Source organism: Pristiophorus japonicus, chromosome 3, assembly GCF_044704955.1.
Source record: "Pristiophorus japonicus isolate sPriJap1 chromosome 3, sPriJap1.hap1, whole genome shotgun sequence".
NCBI classification, from domain to species: domain Eukaryota; kingdom Metazoa; phylum Chordata; class Chondrichthyes; family Pristiophoridae; genus Pristiophorus; species Pristiophorus japonicus.
The window spans coordinates 479,477-502,307 of NC_091979.1; the positions used below are offsets into that span (position 1 = coordinate 479,477).

At 43.9% G+C, this 22,831-nt stretch overlaps 18 non-coding genes across 18 annotated transcripts; all 18 read right to left on the minus strand.

The window, feature by feature from the left end:
* Nucleotides 1–1,084: 1,084 nt before the first annotated feature.
* On the minus strand, nucleotides 1,085–1,157 carry trnak-uuu (transfer RNA lysine (anticodon UUU)). Its single transcript has one exon. It is a non-coding gene; the product is annotated as a tRNA-Lys (tRNA).
* A 1,136-nt stretch (nucleotides 1,158–2,293) lies between these two features.
* trnak-uuu (transfer RNA lysine (anticodon UUU)) lies at nucleotides 2,294–2,366 on the minus strand. Its single transcript has one exon. It is a non-coding gene; the product is annotated as a tRNA-Lys (tRNA).
* A 1,136-nt stretch (nucleotides 2,367–3,502) lies between these two features.
* On the minus strand, nucleotides 3,503–3,575 carry trnak-uuu (transfer RNA lysine (anticodon UUU)). Its single transcript has one exon. It is a non-coding gene; the product is annotated as a tRNA-Lys (tRNA).
* A 1,136-nt stretch (nucleotides 3,576–4,711) lies between these two features.
* Nucleotides 4,712–4,784, minus strand: trnak-uuu (transfer RNA lysine (anticodon UUU)). The gene has a single exon. It is a non-coding gene; the product is annotated as a tRNA-Lys (tRNA).
* Nucleotides 4,785–5,920: 1,136 nt separating this feature from the next.
* On the minus strand, nucleotides 5,921–5,993 carry trnak-uuu (transfer RNA lysine (anticodon UUU)). Its single transcript has one exon. It is a non-coding gene; the product is annotated as a tRNA-Lys (tRNA).
* Nucleotides 5,994–7,129: 1,136 nt separating this feature from the next.
* Nucleotides 7,130–7,202, minus strand: trnak-uuu (transfer RNA lysine (anticodon UUU)). The gene has a single exon. It is a non-coding gene; the product is annotated as a tRNA-Lys (tRNA).
* A 1,136-nt stretch (nucleotides 7,203–8,338) lies between these two features.
* Nucleotides 8,339–8,411, minus strand: trnak-uuu (transfer RNA lysine (anticodon UUU)). The gene has a single exon. It is a non-coding gene; the product is annotated as a tRNA-Lys (tRNA).
* A 1,136-nt stretch (nucleotides 8,412–9,547) lies between these two features.
* trnak-uuu (transfer RNA lysine (anticodon UUU)) lies at nucleotides 9,548–9,620 on the minus strand. Its single transcript has one exon. It is a non-coding gene; the product is annotated as a tRNA-Lys (tRNA).
* Nucleotides 9,621–10,756: 1,136 nt separating this feature from the next.
* On the minus strand, nucleotides 10,757–10,829 carry trnak-uuu (transfer RNA lysine (anticodon UUU)). The gene has a single exon. It is a non-coding gene; the product is annotated as a tRNA-Lys (tRNA).
* Nucleotides 10,830–11,965: 1,136 nt separating this feature from the next.
* trnak-uuu (transfer RNA lysine (anticodon UUU)) lies at nucleotides 11,966–12,038 on the minus strand. Its single transcript has one exon. It is a non-coding gene; the product is annotated as a tRNA-Lys (tRNA).
* A 1,136-nt stretch (nucleotides 12,039–13,174) lies between these two features.
* trnak-uuu (transfer RNA lysine (anticodon UUU)) lies at nucleotides 13,175–13,247 on the minus strand. Its single transcript has one exon. It is a non-coding gene; the product is annotated as a tRNA-Lys (tRNA).
* Nucleotides 13,248–14,383: 1,136 nt separating this feature from the next.
* On the minus strand, nucleotides 14,384–14,456 carry trnak-uuu (transfer RNA lysine (anticodon UUU)). The gene has a single exon. It is a non-coding gene; the product is annotated as a tRNA-Lys (tRNA).
* Nucleotides 14,457–15,592: 1,136 nt separating this feature from the next.
* On the minus strand, nucleotides 15,593–15,665 carry trnak-uuu (transfer RNA lysine (anticodon UUU)). The gene has a single exon. It is a non-coding gene; the product is annotated as a tRNA-Lys (tRNA).
* A 1,135-nt stretch (nucleotides 15,666–16,800) lies between these two features.
* trnak-uuu (transfer RNA lysine (anticodon UUU)) lies at nucleotides 16,801–16,873 on the minus strand. Its single transcript has one exon. It is a non-coding gene; the product is annotated as a tRNA-Lys (tRNA).
* Nucleotides 16,874–18,009: 1,136 nt separating this feature from the next.
* Nucleotides 18,010–18,082, minus strand: trnak-uuu (transfer RNA lysine (anticodon UUU)). Its single transcript has one exon. It is a non-coding gene; the product is annotated as a tRNA-Lys (tRNA).
* Nucleotides 18,083–19,217: 1,135 nt separating this feature from the next.
* Nucleotides 19,218–19,290, minus strand: trnak-uuu (transfer RNA lysine (anticodon UUU)). Its single transcript has one exon. It is a non-coding gene; the product is annotated as a tRNA-Lys (tRNA).
* Nucleotides 19,291–20,426: 1,136 nt separating this feature from the next.
* trnak-uuu (transfer RNA lysine (anticodon UUU)) lies at nucleotides 20,427–20,499 on the minus strand. The gene has a single exon. It is a non-coding gene; the product is annotated as a tRNA-Lys (tRNA).
* A 1,136-nt stretch (nucleotides 20,500–21,635) lies between these two features.
* Nucleotides 21,636–21,708, minus strand: trnak-uuu (transfer RNA lysine (anticodon UUU)). The gene has a single exon. It is a non-coding gene; the product is annotated as a tRNA-Lys (tRNA).
* Between the last annotated feature and the right edge of the window lie 1,123 nt (nucleotides 21,709–22,831).

Here is a 22,831-nt window from a genome sequence, read left to right on the forward strand (position 1 = left end):
CCTCCTCCAGGCTTTGCAATACCTTCTGTCGTGCACTCGCCTGCACAGCGCATTGCTGTCACAGAATGGTTTCCACCTGCAAGATTGACAGAAGAAATAGGCTCCATTCGACAATCGGCTCATTTGTGAGCAGCGGCATGAATTGTGAGAAATGCAGGGACCTACACTTCATCATATTTATTACTGGCTTCAATCAACCATCACAGAGTTTTTCATATTCAGTTGTCATGTGGACACTGTGGTGGTGCTGCTGTAATGCGACAAATGGCAGTGATAAGTAACCAATGGCACATAGACAGATTAAGTGAGTGGGCACAACTATGGCAACTGCAGTTCAATGTGCGTGACATAATCTACTTTCGAAGCAAGTAACATAATTCCCAGCATTTTTCTAAATGATGTGAAGCAACTGAGTGACAAGGAGGATAATAGTTCGTGAGTTGAAGTTCACACATCAATAAAAACTGGTCGACATGTTCAAAACAACATCAAATTTCGAACATAACGCTGCTCTTTACCTCAAGGGGTCCTGCGCTACATGCGGGAGTGTACAAGGCGTCAGATGTATGGAACATTTTCATAAGCCATCGAGATCACTTCATTCAGTTGAGGATCATCTCCTGACGAAGAATATCCTGGCGTTGGAGAGTGAGCCTCACAGATCCACCACAATGATAAGGGCCTTGCAATTTCAATGACGAGCATAATTTGTACAAAGATTGATTGTGAAAGATTGACGAGCAATCAAGCCAATGTATGTAAAAGTTAAAATGAATTGAGACGCTCAATACGGGCGCTCAATATTTCCTCCCTTGGGCAAATCACAAACAAGAGGCAAAATGATCAGATTTGTCGTCGGACTTGCAGCAGCAAAATCAGCCCATCAGATAAACAGAGGTAGAAATATGGACACCTATAGTAAAACAGGGAACGACTATGCTCGTGGAAATCGAGCTCTCATGATTGCAAGCTGTGGATTTTCAGCAGATCGTTTTCTGAGGAAGGCAAGATGGTCTGACCTTGTCAGTTTGTGTTTTATCAGGCTGCACGAACGTGGAAATTAAAAGTCGTGCTTTAAACACAACGCCCGAACAGGGACTTGAACCCTGGACCCTCAGATTAAAAGTCTGATGCTCTACCGACTGAGCTATCCAGGCTCGAACGCAGCATACCCAATCTGCGAACATCACTGTCTGACACGAATCGCTCCCTCCTCCAGGCTTTGCAATACCTTCTGTCGTGCACTCGCCTGCACAGCGCATTGCTGTCACAGAATGGTTTCCACCTGCAAGATTGACAGAAGAAATAGGCTCCATTCGACAATCGGCTCATTTGTGAGCAGCGGCATGAATTGTGAGAAATGCAGGGACCTACACTTCATCATATTTATTACTGGCTTCAATCAACCATCACAGAGTTTTTCATATTCAGTTGTCATGTGGACACTGTGGTGGTGCTGCTGTAATGCGACAAATGGCAGTGATAAGTAACCAATGGCACATAGACAGATTAAGTGAGTGGGCACAACTATGGCAACTGCAGGTCAATGTGCGTGACATAATCTACTTTCGAAGCAAGTAACATAATTCCCAGCATTTTTCTAAATGATGTGAAGCAACTGAGTGACAAGGAGGATAATAGTTCGTGAGTTGAAGTTCACACATCAATAAAAACTGGTAGACATGTTCAAAACAACATCAAATTTCGAACATAACGCTGCTCTTTACCTCAAGGGGTCCTGCGCTACATGCGGGAGTGTACAAGGCGTCAGATGTATGGAACATTTTCATAAGCCATCGAGAACACTTCATTCAGTTGAGGATCATCTCCTGACGAAGAATATCCTGGCGTTGGAGAGTGAGCCTCACAGATCCACCACAATGATAAGGGCCTTGCAATTTCAATGACGAGCATAATTTGTACAAAGATTGATTGTGAAAGATTGACGAGCAATCAAGCCAATGTATGTAAAAGTTAAAATGAATTGAGACGCTCAATACGGGCGCTCAATATTTCCTCCCTTGGGCAAATCACAAACAACAGGCAAAATGATCAGATTTGTCGTCGGACTTGCAGCAGCAAAATCAGCCCATCAGATAAACAGAGGTAGAAATATGGACACCTATAGTAAAACAGGGAACGACTATGCTCGTGGAAATCGAGCTCTCATGATTGCAAGCTGTGGATTTTCAGCAGATCGTTTTCTGAGGAAGGCAAGATGGTCTGACCTTGTCAGTTTGTGTTTTATCAGGCTGCACGAACGTGGAAATTAAAAGTCGTGCTTTAAACACAACACCCAAACAGGGACTTGAACCCTGGACCCTCAGATTAAAAGTCTGATGCTCTACCGACTGAGCTATCCAGGCTCAAACGCAGCATACCCAATCTGCGACCATCACTGTCTGACACGAATCGCTCCCTCCTCCAGGCTTTGCAATACCTTCTGTCGTGCACTCGCCTGCACAGCGCATTGCTGTCACAGAATGGTTTCCACCTGCAAGATTGACAGAAGAAATAGGCTCCATTCGACAATCGGCTCATTTGTGAGCAGCGGCATGAATTGTGAGAAATGCAGGGACCTACACTTCATCATATTTATTACTGGCTTCAATCAACCATCACAGAGTTTTTCATATTCAGTTGTCATGTGGACACTGTGGTGGTGCTGCTGTAATGCGACAAATGGCAGTGATAAGTAACCAATGGCACATAGACAGATTAAGTGAGTGGGCACAACTATGGCAACTGCAGTTCAATGTGCGTGACATAATCTACTTTCGAAGCAAGTAACATAATTCCCAGCATTTTTCTAAATGATGTGAAGCAACTGAGTGACAAGGAGGATAATAGTTCGTGAGTTGAAGTTCACACATCAATAAAAACTGGTAGACATGTTCAAAACAACATCAAATTTCGAACATAACGCTGCTCTTTACCTCAAGGGGTCCTGCGCTACATGCGGGAGTGTACAAGGCGTCAGATGTATGGAACATTTTCATAAGCCATCGAGAACACTTCATTCAGTTGAGGATCATCTCCTGACGAAGAATATCCTGGCGTTGGAGAGTGAGCCTCACAGATCCACCACAATGATAAGGGCCTTGCAATTTCAATGACGAGCATAATTTGTACAAAGATTGATTGTGAAAGATTGACGAGCAATCAAGCCAATGTATGTAAAAGTTAAAATGAATTGAGACGCTCAATACGGGCGCTCAATATTTCCTCCCTTGGGCAAATCACAAACAACAGGCAAAATGATCAGATTTGTCGTCGGACTTGCAGCAGCAAAATCAGCCCATCAGATAAACAGAGGTAGAAATATGGACACCTATAGTAAAACAGGGAACGACTATGCTCGTGGAAATCGAGCTCTCATGATTGCAAGCTGTGGATTTTCAGCAGTTCGTTTTCTGAGGAAGGCAAGATGGTCTGACCTTGTCAGTTTGTGTTTTATCAGGCTGCACGAACGTGGAAATTAAAACTCGTGCTTTAAACACAACACCCGAACAGGGACTTGAACCCTGGACCCTCAGATTAAAAGTCTGATGCTCTACCGACTGAGCTATCCAGGCTCTAACGCAGCATACCCAATCTGCGACCATCACTGTCTGACACGAATCGCTCCCTCCTCCAGGCTTTGCAATACCTTCTGTCGTGCACTCGCCTGCACAGCGCATTGCTGTCACAGAATGGTTTCCACCTGCAAGATTGACAGAAGAAATAGGCTCCATTCGACAATCGGCTCATTTGTGAGCAGCGGCATGAATTGTGAGAAATGCAGGGCCCTACACTTCATCATATTTATTACTGGCTTCAATCAACCATCACAGAGTTTTTCATATTCAGTTGTCATGTGGACACTGTGGTGGTGCTGCTGTAATGCGACAAATGGCAGTGATAAGTAACCAATGGCACATAGACAGATTAAGTGAGTGGGCACAACTATGGCAACTGCAGTTCAATGTGCGTGACATAATCTACTTTCGAAGCAAGTAACATAATTCCCAGCATTTTTCTAAATGATGTGAAGCAACTGAGTGACAAGGAGGATAATAGTTCGTGAGTTGAAGTTCACACATCAATAAAAACTGGTAGACATGTTCAAAACAACATCAAATTTCGAACATAACGCTGCTCTTTACCTCAAGGGGTCCTGCGCTACATGCGGGAGTGTACAAGGCGTCAGATGTATGGAACATTTTCATAAGCCATCGAGAACACTTCATTCAGTTGAGGATCATCTCCTGACGAAGAATATCCTGGCGTTGGAGAGTGAGCCTCACAGATCCACCACAATGATAAGGGCCTTGCAATTTCAATGACGAGCATAATTTGTACAAAGATTGATTGTGAAAGATTGACGAGCAATCAAGCCAATGTATGTAAAAGTTAAAATGAATTGAGACGCTCAATACGGGCGCTCAATATTTCCTCCCTTGGGCAAATCACAAACAAGAGGCAAAATGATCAGATTTGTCGTCGGACTTGCAGCAGCAAAATCAGCCCATCAGATAAACAGAGGTAGAAATATGGACACCTATAGTAAAACAGGGAACGACTATGCTCGTGGAAATCGAGCTCTCATGATTGCAAGCTGTGGATTTTCAGCAGTTCGTTTTCTGAGGAAGGCAAGATGGTCTGACCTTGTCAGTTTGTGTTTTATCAGGCTGCACGAATGTGGAAATTAAAAGTCGTGCTTTAAACACAACACCCGAACAGGGACTTGAACCCTGGACCCTCAGATTAAAAGTCTGATGCTCTACCGACTGAGCTATCCAGGCTCTAACACAGCATACCCAATCTGCGACCATCACTGTCTGACACGAATCGCTCCCTCCTCCAGGCTTTGCAATACCTTCTGTCGTGCACTCGCCTGCACAGCGCATTGCTGTCACAGAATGGTTTCCACCTGCAAGATTGACAGAAGAAATAGGCTCCATTCGACAATCGGCTCATTTGTGAGCAGCGGCATGAATTGTGAGAAATGCAGGGACCTACACTTCATCATATTTATTACTGGCTTCAATCAACCATCACAGAGTTTTTCATATTCAGTTGTCATGTGGACACTGTGGTGGTGCTGCTGTAATGCGACAAATGGCAGTGATAAGTAACCAATGGCACATAGACAGATTAAGTGAGTGGGCACAACTATGGCAACTGCAGTTCAATGTGCGTGACATAATCTACTTTCGAAGCAAGTAACATAATTCCCAGCATTTTTCTAAATGATGTGAAGCAACTGAGTGACAAGGAAGATAATAGTTCGTGAGTTGAAGTTCACACATCAATAAAAACTGGTAGACATGTTCAAAACAACATCAAATTTCGAACATAACGCTGCTCTTTACCTCAAGGGGTCCTGCGCTACATGCGGGAGTGTACAAGGCGTCAGATGTATGGAACATTTTCATAAGCCATCGAGAACACTTCATTCAGTTGAGGATCATCTCCTGACGAAGAATATCCTGGCGTTGGAGAGTGAGCCTCACAGATCCACCACAATGATAAGGGCCTTGCAATTTCAATGACGAGCATAATTTGTACAAAGATTGATTGTGAAAGATTGACGAGCAATCAAGCCAATGTATGTAAAAGTTAAAATGAATTGAGACGCTCAATACGGGCGCTCAATATTTCCTCCCTTGGGCAAATCACAAACAAGAGGCAAAATGATCAGATTTGTCGTCGGACTTGCAGCAGCAAAATCAGCCCATCAGATAAACAGAGGTACAAATATGGACACCTATAGTAAAACAGGGAACGACTATGCTCGTGGAAATCGAGCTCTCATGATTGCAAGCTGTGGATTTTCAGCAGTTCGTTTTCTGAGGAAGGCAAGATGGTCTGACCTTGTCAGTTTGTGTTTTATCAGGCTGCACGAACGTGGAAATTAAAACTCGTGCTTTAAACACAACGCCCGAACAGGGACTTGAACCCTGGACCCTCAGATTAAAAGTCTGATGCTCTACCGACTGAGCTATCCAGGCTCGAACGCAGCATACCCAATCTGCGAACATCACTGTCTGACACGAATCGCTCCCTCCTCCAGGCTTTGCAATACCTTCTGTCGTGCACTCGCCTGCACAGCGCATTGCTGTCACAGAATGGTTTCCACCTGCAAGATTGACAGAAGAAATAGGCTCCATTCGACAATCGGCTCATTTGTGAGCAGCGGCATGAATTGTGAGAAATGCAGGGACCTACACTTCATCATATTTATTACTGGCTTCAATCAACCATCACAGAGTTTTTCATATCCAGTTGTCATGTGGACACTGTGGTGGTGCTGCTGTAATGCGACAAATGGCAGTGATAAGTAACCAATGGCACATAGACAGATTAAGTGAGTGGGCACAACTATGGCAACTGCAGGTCAATGTGCGTGACATAATCTACTTTCGAAGCAAGTAACATAATTCCCAGCATTTTTCTAAATGATGTGAAGCAACTGAGTGACAAGGAGGATAATAGTTCGTGAGTTGAAGTTCACACATCAATAAAAACTGGTAGACATGTTCAAAACAACATCAAATTTCGAACATAACGCTGCTCTTTACCTCAAGGGGTCCTGCGCTACATGCGGGAGTGTACAAGGCGTCAGATGTATGGAACATTTTCATAAGCCATCGAGAACACTTCATTCAGTTGAGGATCATCTCCTGACGAAGAATATCCTGGCGTTGGAGAGTGAGCCTCACAGATCCACCACAATGATAAGGGCCTTGCAATTTCAATGACGAGCATAATTTGTACAAAGATTGATTGTGAAAGATTGACGAGCAATCAAGCCAATGTATGTAAAAGTTAAAATGAATTGAGACGCTCAATACGGGCGCTCAATATTTCCTCCCTTGGGCAAATCACAAACAACAGGCAAAATGATCAGATTTGTCGTCGGACTTGCAGCAGCAAAATCAGCCCATCAGATAAACAGAGGTAGAAATATGGACACCTATAGTAAAACAGGGAACGACTATGCTCGTGGAAATCGAGCTCTCATGATTGCAAGCTGTGGATTTTCAGCAGATCGTTTTCTGAGGAAGGCAAGATGGTCTGACCTTGTCAGTTTGTGTTTTATCAGGCTGCACGAACGTGGAAATTAAAAGTCGTGCTTTAAACACAACACCCAAACAGGGACTTGAACCCTGGACCCTCAGATTAAAAGTCTGATGCTCTACCAACTGAGCTATCCAGGCTCAAACGCAGCATACCCAATCTGCGACCATCACTGTCTGACACGAATCGCTCCCTCCTCCAGGCTTTGCAATACCTTCTGTCGTGCACTCGCCTGCACAGCGCATTGCTGTCACAGAATGGTTTCCACCTGCAAGATTGACAGAAGAAATAGGCTCCATTCGACAATCGGCTCATTTGTGAGCAGCGGCATGAATTGTGAGAAATGCAGGGACCTACACTTCATCATATTTATTACTGGCTTCAATCAACCATCACAGAGTTTTTCATATTCAGTTGTCATGTGGACACTGTGGTGGTGCTGCTGTAATGCGACAAATGGCAGTGATAAGTAACCAATGGCACATAGACAGATTAAGTGAGTGGGCACAACTATGGCAACTGCAGTTCAATGTGCGTGACATAATCTACTTTCGAAGCAAGTAACATAATTCCCAGCATTTTTCTAAATGATGTGAAGCAACTGAGTGACAAGGAGGATAATAGTTCGTGAGTTGAAGTTCACACATCAATAAAAACTGGTAGACATGTTCAAAACAACATCAAATTTCGAACATAATGCTGCTCTTTACCTCAAGGGGTCCTGCGCTACATGCGGGAGTGTACAAGGCGTCAGATGTATGGAACATTTTCATAAGCCATCGAGAACACTTCATTCAGTTGAGGATCATCTCCTGACGAAGAATATCCTGGCGTTGGAGAGTGAGCCTCACAGATCCACCACAATGATAAGGGCCTTGCAATTTCAATGACGAGCATAATTTGTACAAAGATTGATTGTGAAAGATTGACGAGCAATCAAGCCAATGTATGTAAAAGTTAAAATGAATTGAGACGCTCAATACGGGCGCTCAATATTTCCTCCCTTGGGCAAATCACAAACAAGAGGCAAAATGATCAGATTTGTCGTCGGACTTGCAGCAGCAAAATCAGCCCATCAGGTAAACAGAGGTAGAAATATGGACACCAAAAGTAAAACAGGGAACGACTATGCTCGTGGAAATCGAGCTCTCATGATTGCAAGCTGTGGATTTTCTGCAGATCGTTTTCTGAGGAAGGCAAGATGGTCTGACCTTGTCAGTTTGTGTTTTATCAGGCTGCACGAATGTGGAAATTAAAAGTCGTGCTTTAAACACAACACCCGAACAGGGACTTGAACCCTGGACCCTCAGATTAAAAGTCTGATGCTCTACCGACTGAGCTATCCAGGCTCTAACACAGCATACCCAATCTGCGACCATCACTGTCTGACACGAATCGCTCCCTCCTCCAGGCTTTGCAATACCTTCTGTCGTGCACTCGCCTGCACAGCGCATTGCTGTCACAGAATGGTTTCCACCTGCAAGATTGACAGAAGAAATAGGCTCCATTCGACAATCGGCTCATTTGTGAGCAGCGGCATGAATTGTGAGAAATGCAGGGACCTACACTTCATCATATTTATTACTGGCTTCAATCAACCATCACAGAGTTTTTCATATTCAGTTGTCATGTGGACACTGTGGTGGTGCTGCTGTAATGCGACAAATGGCAGTGATAAGTAACCAATGGCACATAGACAGATTAAGTGAGTGGGCACAACTATGGCAACTGCAGTTCAATGTGCGTGACATAATCTACTTTCGAAGCAAGTAACATAATTCCCAGCATTTTTCTAAATGATGTGAAGCAACTGAGTGACAAGGAAGATAATAGTTCGTGAGTTGAAGTTCACACATCAATAAAAACTGGTAGACATGTTCAAAACAACATCAAATTTCGAACATAACGCTGCTCTTTACCTCAAGGGGTCCTGCGCTACATGCGGGAGTGTACAAGGCGTCAGATGTATGGAACATTTTCATAAGCCATCGAGAACACTTCATTCAGTTGAGGATCATCTCCTGACGAAGAATATCCTGGCGTTGGAGAGTGAGCCTCACAGATCCACCACAATGATAAGGGCCTTGCAATTTCAATGACGAGCATAATTTGTACAAAGATTGATTGTGAAAGATTGACGAGCAATCAAGCCAATGTATGTAAAAGTTAAAATGAATTGAGACGCTCAATACGGGCGCTCAATATTTCCTCCCTTGGGCAAATCACAAACAAGAGGCAAAATGATCAGATTTGTCGTCGGACTTGCAGCAGCAAAATCAGCCCATCAGATAAACAGAGGTACAAATATGGACACCTATAGTAAAACAGGGAACGACTATGCTCGTGGAAATCGAGCTCTCATGATTGCAAGCTGTGGATTTTCAGCAGTTCGTTTTCTGAGGAAGGCAAGATGGTCTGACCTTGTCAGTTTGTGTTTTATCAGGCTGCACGAACGTGGAAATTAAAACTCGTGCTTTAAACACAACGCCCGAACAGGGACTTGAACCCTGGACCCTCAGATTAAAAGTCTGATGCTCTACCGACTGAGCTATCCAGGCTCGAACGCAGCATACCCAATCTGCGAACATCACTGTCTGACACGAATCGCTCCCTCCTCCAGGCTTTGCAATACCTTCTGTCGTGCACTCGCCTGCACAGCGCATTGCTGTCACAGAATGGTTTCCACCTGCAAGATTGACAGAAGAAATAGGCTCCATTCGACAATCGGCTCATTTGTGAGCAGCGGCATGAATTGTGAGAAATGCAGGGACCTACACTTCATCATATTTATTACTGGCTTCAATCAACCATCACAGAGTTTTTCATATTCAGTTGTCATGTGGACACTGTGGTGGTGCTGCTGTAATGCGACAAATGGCAGTGATAAGTAACCAATGGCACATAGACAGATTAAGTGAGTGGGCACAACTATGGCAACTGCAGGTCAATGTGCGTGACATAATCTACTTTCGAAGCAAGTAACATAATTCCCAGCATTTTTCTAAATGATGTGAAGCAACTGAGTGACAAGGAGGATAATAGTTCGTGAGTTGAAGTTCACACATCAATAAAAACTGGTAGACATGTTCAAAACAACATCAAATTTCGAACATAACGCTGCTCTTTACCTCAAGGGGTCCTGCGCTACATGCGGGAGTGTACAAGGCGTCAGATGTATGGAACATTTTCATAAGCCATCGAGAACACTTCATTCAGTTGAGGATCATCTCCTGACGAAGAATATCCTGGCGTTGGAGAGTGAGCCTCACAGATCCACCACAATGATAAGGGCCTTGCAATTTCAATGACGAGCATAATTTGTACAAAGATTGATTGTGAAAGATTGACGAGCAATCAAGCCAATGTATGTAAAAGTTAAAATGAATTGAGACGCTCAATACGGGCGCTCAATATTTCCTCCCTTGGGCAAATCACAAACAACAGGCAAAATGATCAGATTTGTCGTCGGACTTGCAGCAGCAAAATCAGCCCATCAGATAAACAGAGGTAGAAATATGGACACCTATAGTAAAACAGGGAACGACTATGCTCGTGGAAATCGAGCTCTCATGATTGCAAGCTGTGGATTTTCAGCAGATCGTTTTCTGAGGAAGGCAAGATGGTCTGACCTTGTCAGTTTGTGTTTTATCAGGCTGCACGAACGTGGAAATTAAAAGTCGTGCTTTAAACACAACACCCAAACAGGGACTTGAACCCTGGACCCTCAGATTAAAAGTCTGATGCTCTACCAACTGAGCTATCCAGGCTCAAACGCAGCATACCCAATCTGCGACCATCACTGTCTGACACGAATCGCTCCCTCCTCCAGGCTTTGCAATACCTTCTGTCGTGCACTCGCCTGCACAGCGCATTGCTGTCACAGAATGGTTTCCACCTGCAAGATTGACAGAAGAAATAGGCTCCATTCGACAATCGGCTCATTTGTGAGCAGCGGCATGAATTGTGAGAAATGCAGGGACCTACACTTCATCATATTTATTACTGGCTTCAATCAACCATCACAGAGTTTTTCATATTCAGTTGACATGTGGACACTGTGGTGGTGCTGCTGTAATGCGACAAATGGCAGTGATAAGTAACCAATGGCACATAGACAGATTAAGTGAGTGGGCACAACTATGGCAACTGCAGTTCAATGTGCGTGACATAATCTACTTTCGAAGCAAGTAACATAATTCCCAGCATTTTTCTAAATGATGTGAAGCAACTGAGTGACAAGGAGGATAATAGTTCGTGAGTTGAAGTTCACACATCAATAAAAACTGGTAGACATGTTCAAAACAACATCAAATTTCGAACATAATGCTGCTCTTTACCTCAAGGGGTCCTGCGCTACATGCGGGAGTGTACAAGGCGTCAGATGTATGGAACATTTTCATAAGCCATCGAGAACACTTCATTCAGTTGAGGATCATCTCCTGACGAAGAATATCCTGGCGTTGGAGAGTGAGCCTCACAGATCCACCACAATGATAAGGGCCTTGCAATTTCAATGACGAGCATAATTTGTACAAAGATTGATTGTGAAAGATTGACGAGCAATCAAGCCAATGTATGTAAAAGTTAAAATGAATTGAGACGCTCAATACGGGCGCTCAATATTTCCTCCCTTGGGCAAATCACAAACAAGAGGCAAAATGATCAGATTTGTCGTCGGACTTGCAGCAGCAAAATCAGCCCATCAGGTAAACAGAGGTAGAAATATGGACACCAAAAGTAAAACAGGGAACGACTATGCTCGTGGAAATCGAGCTCTCATGATTGCAAGCTGTGGATTTTCTGCAGATCGTTTTCTGAGGAAGGCAAGATGGTCTGACCTTGTCAGTTTGTGTTTTATCAGGCTGCACGAACGTGGAAATTAAAACTCGTGCTTTAAACACAACGCCCGAACAGGGACTTGAACCCTGGACCCTCATATTAAAAGTCTGATGCTCTACCGACTGAGCTATCCAGGCTCAAAGGCAGCATACCCAATCTGCGACCATCACTGTCTGACACGAATCGCTCCCTCCTCCAGGCTTTGCAATACCTTCTGTCGTGCACTCGCCTGCACAGCGCATTGCTGTCACAGAATGGTTTCCACCTGCAAGATTGACAGAAGAAATAGGCTCCATTCGACAATCGGCTCATTTGTGAGCAGCGGCATGAATTGTGAGAAATGCAGGGACCTACACTTCATCATATTTATTACTGGCTTCAATCAACCATCACAGAGTTTTTCATATTCAGTTGTCATGTGGACACTGTGGTGGTGCTGCTGTAATGCGACAAATGGCAGTGATAAGTAACCAATGGCACATAGACAGATTAAGTGAGTGGGCACAACTATGGCAACTGCAGTTCAATGTGCGTGACATAATCTACTTTCGAAGCAAGTAACATAATTCCCAGCATTTTTCTAAATGATGTGAAGCAACTGAGTGACAAGGAGGATAATAGTTCGTGAGTTGAAGTTCACACATCAATAAAAACTGGTAGACATGTTCAAAACAACATCAAATTTCGAACATAACGCTGCTCTTTACCTCAAGGGGTCCTGCGCTACATGCGGGAGTGTACAAGGCGTCAGATGTATGGAACATTTTCATAAGCCATCGAGATCACTTCATTCAGTTGAGGATCATCTCCTGACGAAGAATATCCTGGCGTTGGAGAGTGAGCCTCACAGATCCACCACAATGATAAGGGCCTTGCAATTTCAATGACGAGCATAATTTGTACAAAGATTGATTGTGAAAGATTGACGAGCAATCAAGCCAATGTATGTAAAAGTTAAAATGAATTGAGACGCTCAATACGGGCGCTCAATATTTCCTCCCTTGGGCAAATCACAAACAACAGGCAAAATGATCAGATTTGTCGTCAGACTTGCAGCAGCAAAATCAGCCCATCAGATAAACAGAGGTAGAAATATGGACACCTATAGTAAAACAGGGAACGACTATGCTCGTGGAAATCGAGCTCTCATGATTGCAAGCTGTGGATTTTCAGCAGATCGTTTTCTGAGGAAGGCAAGATGGTCTGACCTTGTCAGTTTGTGTTTTATCAGGCTGCACGAACGTGGAAATTAAAAGTCATGCTTTAAACACAACACCCGAACAGGGACTTGAACCCTGGACCCTCAGATTAAAAGTCTGATGCTCTACCGACTGAGCTATCCAGGCTCAAACACAGCATACCCAATCTGCGACCATCACTGTCTGACACGAATCGCTCCCTCCTCCAGGCTTTGCAATACCTTCTGTCGTGCACTCGCCTGCACAGCGCATTGCTGTCACAGAATGGTTTCCACCTGCAAGATTGACAGAAGAAATAGGCTCCATTCGACAATCGGCTCATTTGTGAGCAGCGGCATGAATTGTGAGAAATGCAGGGACCTACACTTCATCATATTTATTACTGGCTTCAATCAACCATCACAGAGTTTTTCATATTCAGTTGTCATGTGGACACTGTGGTGGTGCTGCTGTAATGCGACAAATGGCAGTGATAAGTAACCAATGGCACATAGACAGATTAAGTGAGTGGGCACAACTATGGCAACTGCAGTTCAATGTGCGTGACATAATCTACTTTCGAAGCAAGTAACATAATTCCCAGCATTTTTCTGAATGATGTGAAGCAACTGAGTGACAAGGAGGATAATAGTTCGTGAGTTGAAGTTCACACATCAATAAAAACTGGTAGACATGTTCAAAACAACATCAAATTTCGAACATAACGCTGCTCTTTACCTCAAGGGGTCCTGCGCTACATGCGGGAGTGTACAAGGCGTCAGATGTATGGAACATTTTCATAAGCCATCGAGAACACTTCATTCAGTTGAGGATCATCTCCTGACGAAGAATATCCTGGCGTTGGAGAGTGAGCCTCACAGATCCACCACAATGATAAGGGCCTTGCAATTTCAATGACGAGCATAATTTGTACAAAGATTGATTGTGAAAGATTGACGAGCAATCAAGCCAATGTATGTAAAAGTTAAAATGAATTGAGACGCTCAATACGGGCGCTCAATATTTCCTCCCTTGGGCAAATCACAAACAACAGGCAAAATGATCAGATTTGTCGTCGGACTTGCAGCAGCAAAATCAGCCCATCAGATAAACAGAGGTAGAAATATGGACACCTATAGTAAAACAGGGAACGACTATGCTCGTGGAAATCGAGCTCTCATGATTGCAAGCTGTGGATTTTCAGCAGTTCGTTTTCTGAGGAAGGCAAGATGGTCTGACCTTGTCAGTTTGTGTTTTATCAGGCTGCACGAACGTGGAAATTAAAACTCGTGCTTTAAACACAACACCCGAACAGGGACTTGAACCCTGGACCCTCAGATTAAAAGTCTGATGCTCTACCGACTGAGCTATCCAGGCTCTAACGCAGCATACCCAATCTGCGACCATCACTGTCTGACACGAATCGCTCCCTCCTCCAGGCTTTGCAATACCTTCTGTCGTGCACTCGCCTGCACAGCGCATTGCTGTCACAGAATGGTTTCCACCTGCAAGATTGACAGAAGAAATAGGCTCCATTCGACAATCGGCTCATTTGTGAGCAGCGGCATGAATTGTGAGAAATGCAGGGCCCTACACTTCATCATATTTATTACTGGCTTCAATCAACCATCACAGAGTTTTTCATATTCAGTTGTCATGTGGACACTGTGGTGGTGCTGCTGTAATGCGACAAATGGCAGTGATAAGTAACCAATGGCACATAGACAGATTAAGTGAGTGGGCACAACTATGGCAACTGCAGTTCAATGTGCGTGACATAATCTACTTTCGAAGCAAGTAACATAATTCCCAGCATTTTTCTAAATGATGTGAAGCAACTGAGTGACAAGGAGGATAATAGTTCGTGAGTTGAAGTTCACACATCAATAAAAACTGGTAGACATGTTCAAAACAACATCAAATTTCGAACATAACGCTGCTCTTTACCTCAAGGGGTCCTGCGCTACATGCGGGAGTGTACAAGGCGTCAGATGTATGGAACATTTTCATAAGCCATCGAGAACACTTCATTCAGTTGAGGATCATCTCCTGACGAAGAATATCCTGGCGTTGGAGAGTGAGCCTCACAGATCCACCACAATGATAAGGGCCTTGCAATTTCAATGACGAGCATAATTTGTACAAAGATTGATTGTGAAAGATTGACGAGCAATCAAGCCAATGTATGTAAAAGTTAAAATGAATTGAGACGCTCAATACGGGCGCTCAATATTTCCTCCCTTGGGCAAATCACAAACAAGAGGCAAAATGATCAGATTTGTCGTCGGACTTGCAGCAGCAAAATCAGCCCATCAGATAAACAGAGGTAGAAATATGGACACCTATAGTAAAACAGGGAACGACTATGCTCGTGGAAATCGAGCTCTCATGATTGCAAGCTGTGGATTTTCAGCAGATCGTTTTCTGAGGAAGGCAAGATGGTCTGACCTTGTCAGTTTGTGTTTTATCAGGCTGCACGAACGTGGAAATTAAAAGTCGTGCTTTAAACACAACGCCCGAACAGGGACTTGAACCCTGGACCCTCAGATTAAAAGTCTGATGCTCTACCGACTGAGCTATCCAGGCTCTAACGCAACGTACCCAATCTGCGAACATCACTGTCTGATACGAATCGCTCCCCCCTCCAGGCTTTGCAATACCTTCTGTCGTGCACTCGCCTGCACAGCGCATTGCTGTCACAGAATGGTTTCCACCTGCAAGATTGACAGAAGAAATAGGCTCCATTCGACAATCGGCTCATTTGTGAGCAGCGGCATGAATTGTGAGAAATGCAGGGACCTGCACTTCATCATATTTATTACTGGCTTCAATCAACCATCACAGAGTTTTTCATATTCAGTTGTCATGTGGACACTGTGGTGGTGCTGCTGTAATGCGACAAATGGCAGTGATAAGTAAGCAATGGCACATAGACAGATTAAGTGAGTGGGCACAACTATGGCAACTGCAGTTCAATGTGCGTGACATAATCTACTTTCGAAGCAAGTAACATAATTCCCAGCATTTTTCTGAATGATGTGAAGCAACTGAGTGACAAGGAGGATAATAGTTCGTGAGTTGAAGTTCACACATCAATAAAAACTGGTAGACATGTTCAAAACAACATCAAATTTCGAACATAACGCTGCTCTTTACCTCAAGGGGTCCTGCGCTACATGCGGGAGTGTACAAGGCGTCAGATGTATGGAACATTTTCATAAGCCATCGAGATCACTTCATTCAGTTGAGGATCATCTCCTGACGAAGAATATCCTGGCGTTGGAGAGTGAGCCTCACAGATCCACCACAATGATAAGGGCCTTGCAATTTCAATGACGAGCATAATTTGTACAAAGATTGATTGTGAAAGATTGACGAGCAATCAAGCCAATGTATGTAAAAGTTAAAATGAATTGAGACGCTCAATACGGGCGCTCAATATTTCCTCCCTTGGGCAAATCACAAACAAGAGGCAAAATGATCAGATTTGTCGTCGGACTTGCAGCAGCAAAACCAGCCCATCAGATAAACAGAGGTAGAAATATGGACACCTATAGTAAAACAGGGAACGACTATGCTCGTGGAAATCGAGCTCTCATGATTGCAAGCTGTGGATTTTCAGCAGTTCGTTTTCTGAGGAAGGCAAGATGGTCTGACCTTGTCATTTGTGTTTTATCAGGCTGCACGAACGTGGAAATTAAAAGTCGTGCTTTAAACACAACGCCCGAACAGGGACTTGAACCCTGGACCCTCAGATTAAAAGTCTGATGCTCTACCGACTGAGCTATCCAGGCTCAAACACAGCATACCCAATCTGCGACCATCACTGTCTGACACGAATCGCTCCCTCCTCCAGGCTTTGCAATACCTTCTGTCGTGCACTCGCCTGCACAGCGCATTGCTGTCACAGAATGGTTTCCACCTGCAAGATTGACAGAAGAAATAGGCTCCATTCGACAATCGGCTCATTTGTGAGCAGCGGCATGAATTGTGAGAAATGCAGGGACCTACACTTCATCATATTTATTACTGGCTTCAATCAACCATCACAGAGTTTTTCATATTCAGTTGTCATGTGGACACTGTGGTGGTGCTGCTGTAATGCGACAAATGGCAGTGATAAGTAACCAATGGCACATAGACAGATTAAGTGAGTGGGCACAACTATGGCAACTGCAGTTCAATGTGCGTGACATAATCTACTTTCGAAGCAAGTAACATAATTCCCAGCATTTTTCTAAATGATGTGAAGCAACTGAGTGACAAGGAGGATAATAGTTCGTGAGTTGAAGTTCACACATCAATAAAAACTGGTAGACATGTTCAAAACAACATCAAATTTCGAACATAACGCTGCTCTTTACCTCAAGGGGTCCTGCGCTACATGCGGGAGTGTACAAGGCGTCAGATGTATGGAACATTTTCATAAGCCATCGAGAACACTTCATTCAGTTGAGGATCATCTCCTGACGAAGAATATCCTGGCGTTGGAGAGTGAGCCTCACAGATCCACCACAATGATAAGGGCCTTGCAATTTCAATGACGAGCATAATTTGTACAAAGATTGATTGTGAAAGATTGACGAGCAATCAAGCCAATGTATGTAAAAGTTAAAATGAATTGAGACGCTCAATACGGGCGCTCAATATTTCCTCCCTTGGGCAAATCACAAACAAGAGGCAAAATGATCAGATTTGTCGTCGGACTTGCAGCAGCAAAATCAGCCCATCAGATAAACAGAGGTAGAAATATGGACACCTATAGTAAAACAGGGAACGACTATGCTCGTGGAAATCGAGCTCTCATGATTGCAAGCTGTGGATTTTCAGCAGATCGTTTTCTGAGGAAGGCAAGATGGTCTGATCTTGTCAGTTTGTGTTTTATCAGGCTGCACGATCGTGGAAATTAAAAGTCGTGCTTTAAACACAACGCCCGAACAGGGACTTGAACCATGGACCCTCAGATTAAAAGTCTGATGCTCTACCGACTGAGCTATCCAAGCTCAAACGCAGCATACCCAATCTGCGACCATCACTGTCTGACACGAATCGCTCCCTCCTCCAGGCTTTGCAATACCTTCTGTCGTGCACTCGCCTGCACAGCGCATTGCTGTCACCGAATGGTTTCCACCTGCAAGATTGACAGAAGAAATAGGCTCCATTCGACAATCGGCTCATTTGTGAGCAGCGGCATGAATTGTGAGAAATGCAGGGACCTACACTTCATCATATTTATTACTGGCTTCAATCAACCATCACAGAGTTTTTCATATTCAGTTGTCATGTGGACACTGTGGTGGTGCTGCTGTAATGCGACAAATGGCAGTGATAAGTAAGCAATGGCACATAGACAGATTAAGTGAGTGGGCACAACTATGGCAACTGCAGTTCAATGTGCGTGACATAATCTACTTTCGAAGCAAGTAACATAATTCCCAGCATTTTTCTAAATGATGTGAAGCAACTGAGTGACAAGGAGGATAATAGTTCGTGAGTTGAAGTTCACACATCAATAAAAACTGGTAGACATGTTCAAAACAACATCAAATTTCGAACATAACGCTGCTCTTTACCTCAAGGGGTCCTGCGCTACATGCGGGAGTGTACAAGGCGTCAGATGTATGGAACATTTTCATAAGCCATCGAGATCACTTCATTCAGTTGAGGATCATCTCCTGACGAAGAATATCCTGGCGTTGGAGAGTGAGCCTCACAGATCCACCACAATGATAAGGGCCTTGCAATTTCAATGACGAGCATAATTTGTACAAAGATTGATTGTGAAAGATTGACGAGCAATCAAGCCAATGTATGTAAAAGTTAAAATGAATTGAGACGCTCAATACGGGCGCTCAATATTTCCTCCCTTGGGCAAATCACAAACAAGAGGCAAAATGATCAGATTTGTCGTCGGACTTGCAGCAGCAAAATCAGCCCATCAGATAAACAGAGGTAGAAATATGGACACCTATAGTAAAACAGGGAACGACTATGCTCGTGGAAATCGAGCTCTCATGATTGCAAGCTGTGGATTTTCAGCAGTTCGTTTTCTGAGGAAGGCAAGATGGTCTGACCTTGTCATTTGTGTTTTATCAGGCTGCACGATCGTGGAAATTAAAAGTCTTGCTTTAAACACAACGCCCGAACAGGGACTTGAACCATGGACCCTCAGATTAAAAGCCTGATGCTCTACCGACTGAGCTATCCAAGCTCAAACGCAGCATACCCAATCTGCGACCATCACTGTCTGACACGAATCGCTCCCTCCTCCAGGCTTTGCAATACCTTCTGTCGTGCACTCGCCTGCACAGCGCATTGCTGTCACCGAATGGTTTCCACCTGCAAGATTGACAGAAGAAATAGGCTCCATTCGACAATCGGCTCATTTGTGAGCAGCGGCATGAATTGTGAGAAATGCAGGGACCTACACTTCATCATATTTATTACTGGCTTCAATCAACCATCACAGAGTTTTTCATATTCAGTTGTCATGTGGACACTGTGGTGGTGCTGCTGTAATGCGACAAATGGCAGTGATAAGTAACCAATGGCACATAGACAGATTAAGTGAGTGGGCACAACTATGGCAACTGCAGTTCAATGTGCGTGACATAATCTACTTTCGAAGCAAGTAACATAATTCCCAGCATTTTTCTAAATGATGTGAAGCAACTGAGTGACAAGGAGGATAATAGTTCGTGAGTTGAAGTTCACACATCAATAAAAACTGGTAGACATGTTCAAAACAACATCAAATTTCGAACATAATGCTGCTCTTTACCTCAAGGGGTCCTGCGCTACATGCGGGAGTGTACAAGGCGTCAGATGTATGGAACATTTTCATAAGCCATCGAGAACACTCCATTCAGTTGAGGATCATCTCCTGACGAAGAATATCCTGGCGTTGGAGAGTGAGCCTCACAGATCCACCACAATGATAAGGGCCTTGCAATTTCAATGACGAGCATAATTTGTACAAAGATTGATTGTGAAAGATTGAGGAGCAATCAAGCCAATGTATGTAAAAGTTAAAATGAATTGAGACGCTCAATACGGGCGCTCAATATTTCCTCCCTTGGGCAAATCACAAACAAGAGGCAAAATGATCAGATTTGTCGTCGGACTTGCAGCAGCAAAATCAGCCCATCAGATAAACAGAGGTAGAAATATGGACACCTATAGTAAAACAGGGAACGACTATGCTCGTGGAAATCGAGCTCTCATGATTGCAAGCTGTGGATTTTCAGCAGTTCGTTTTCTGAGGAAGGCAAGATGGTCTGACCTTGTCAGTTTGTGTTTTATCAGGCTGCACGAATGTGGAAATTAAAACTCGTGCTTTAAACACAACACCCAAACAGGGACTTGAACCCTGGACCCTCAGATTAAAAGCCTGATGCTCTACCGACTGAGCTATCCAGGCTCAAACGCAGCATACCCAATCTGCGACCATCACTGTCTGACACGAATCGCTCCCTCCTCCAGGCTTTGCAATACCTTCTGTCGTGCACTCGCCTGCACAGCGCATTGCTGTCACAGAATGGTTTCCACCTGCAAGATTGACAGAAGAAATAGGCTCCATTCGACAATCGGCTCATTTGTGAGCAGCGGCATGAATTGTGAGAAATGCAGGGACCTACACTTCATCATATTTATTACTGGCTTCAATCAACCATCACAGAGTTTTTCATATTCAGTTGTCATGTGGACACTGTGGTGGTGCTGCTGTAATGCGACAAATGGCAGTGATAAGTAACCAATGGCACATAGACAGATTAAGTGAGTGGGCACAACTATGGCAACTGCAGTTCAATGTGCGTGACATAATCTACTTTCGAAGCAAGTAACATAATTCCCAGCATTTTTCTAAATGATGTGAAGCAACTGAGTGACAAGGAGGATAATAGTTCGTGAGTTGAAGTTCACACATCAATAAAAACTGGTAGACATGTTCAAAACAACATCAAATTTCGAACATAACGCTGCTCTTTACCTCAAGGGGTCCTGCGCTACATGCGGGAGTGTACAAGGCGTCAGATGTATGGAACATTTTCATAAACCATCGAGATCACTTCATTCAGTTGAGGATCATCTCCTGACGAAGAATATCCTGGCGTTGGAGAGTGAGCCTCACAGATCCACCACAATGATAAGGGCCTTGCAATTTCAATGACGAGCATAATTTGTACAAAGATTGATTGTGAAAGATTGACGAGCAATCAAGCCAATGTATGTAAAAGTTAAAATGAATTGAGACGCTCAATACGGGCGCTCAATATTTCCTCCCTTGGGCAAATCACAAACAAGAGGCAAAATGATCAGATTTGTCGTCGGACTTGCAGCAGCAAAATCAGCCCATCAGATAAACAGAGGTAGAAATATGGACACCTATAGTAAAACAGGGAACGACTATGCTCGTGGAAATCGAGCTCTCATGATTGCAAGCTGTGGATTTTCAGCAGTTCGTTTTCTGAGGAAGGCAAGATGGTCTGACCTTGTCAGTTTGTGTTTTATCAGGCTGCACGAACGTGGAAATTAAAACTCGTGCTTTAAACACAACGCCCGAACAGGGACTTGAACCCTGGACCCTCAGATTAAAAGTCTGATGCTCTACCGACTGAGCTATCCAGGCTCTAACACAGCATACCCAATCTGCGACCATCACTGTCTGACACGAATCGCTCCCTCCTCCAGGCTTTGCAATACCTTCTGTCGTGCACTCGCCTGCACAGCGCATTGCTGTCACAGAATGGTTTCCACCTGCAAGATTGACAGAAGAAATAGGCTCCATTCGACAATCGGCTCATTTGTGAGCAGCGGCATGAATTGTGAGAAATGCAGGGACCTACACTTCATCATATTTATTACTGGCTTCAATCAACCATCACAGAGTTTTTCATATTCAGTTGTCATGTGGACACTGTGGTGGTGCTGCTGTAATGCGACAAATGGCAGTGATAAGTAACCAATGGCACATAGACAGATTAAGTGAGTGGGCACAACTATGGCAACTGCAGTTCAATGTGCGTGACATAATCTACTTTCGAAGCAAGTAACATAATTCCCAGCATTTTTCTAAATGATGTGAAGCAACTGAGTGACAAGGAGGATAATAGTTCGTGAGTTGAAGTTCACACATCAATAAAAACTGGTAGACATGTTCAAAACAACATCAAATTTCGAACATAACGCTGCTCTTTACCTCAAGGGGTCCTGCGCTACATGCGGTAGTGTACAAGGCGTCAGATGTATGGAACATTTTCATAAGCCATCGAGAACACTTCATTCAGTTGAGGATCATCTCCTGACGAAGAATATCCTGGCGTTGGAGCGTGAGCCTCACAGATCCACCACAATGATAAGGGCCTTGCAATTTCAATGACGAGCATAATTTGTACAAAGATTGATTGTGAAAGATTGAGGAGCAATCAAGCCAATGTATGTAAAAGTTAAAATGAATTGAGACGCTCAATACGGGCGCTCAATATTTCCTCCCTTGGACAAATCACAAACAAGAGGCAAAATGATCAGATTTGTCGTCGGACTTGCAGCAGCAAAATCAGCCCATCAGATAAACAGAGGTAGAAATATGGACACCAATAGTAAAACAGGGAACGACTATGCTCGTGGAAATCGAGCTCTCATGATTGCAAGCTGTGGATTTTCAGCAGTTCGTTTTCTGAGGAAGGCAAGATGGTCTGACCTTGTCAGTTTGTGTTTTATCAGGCTGCACGAACGTGGAAATTAAAAGTCGT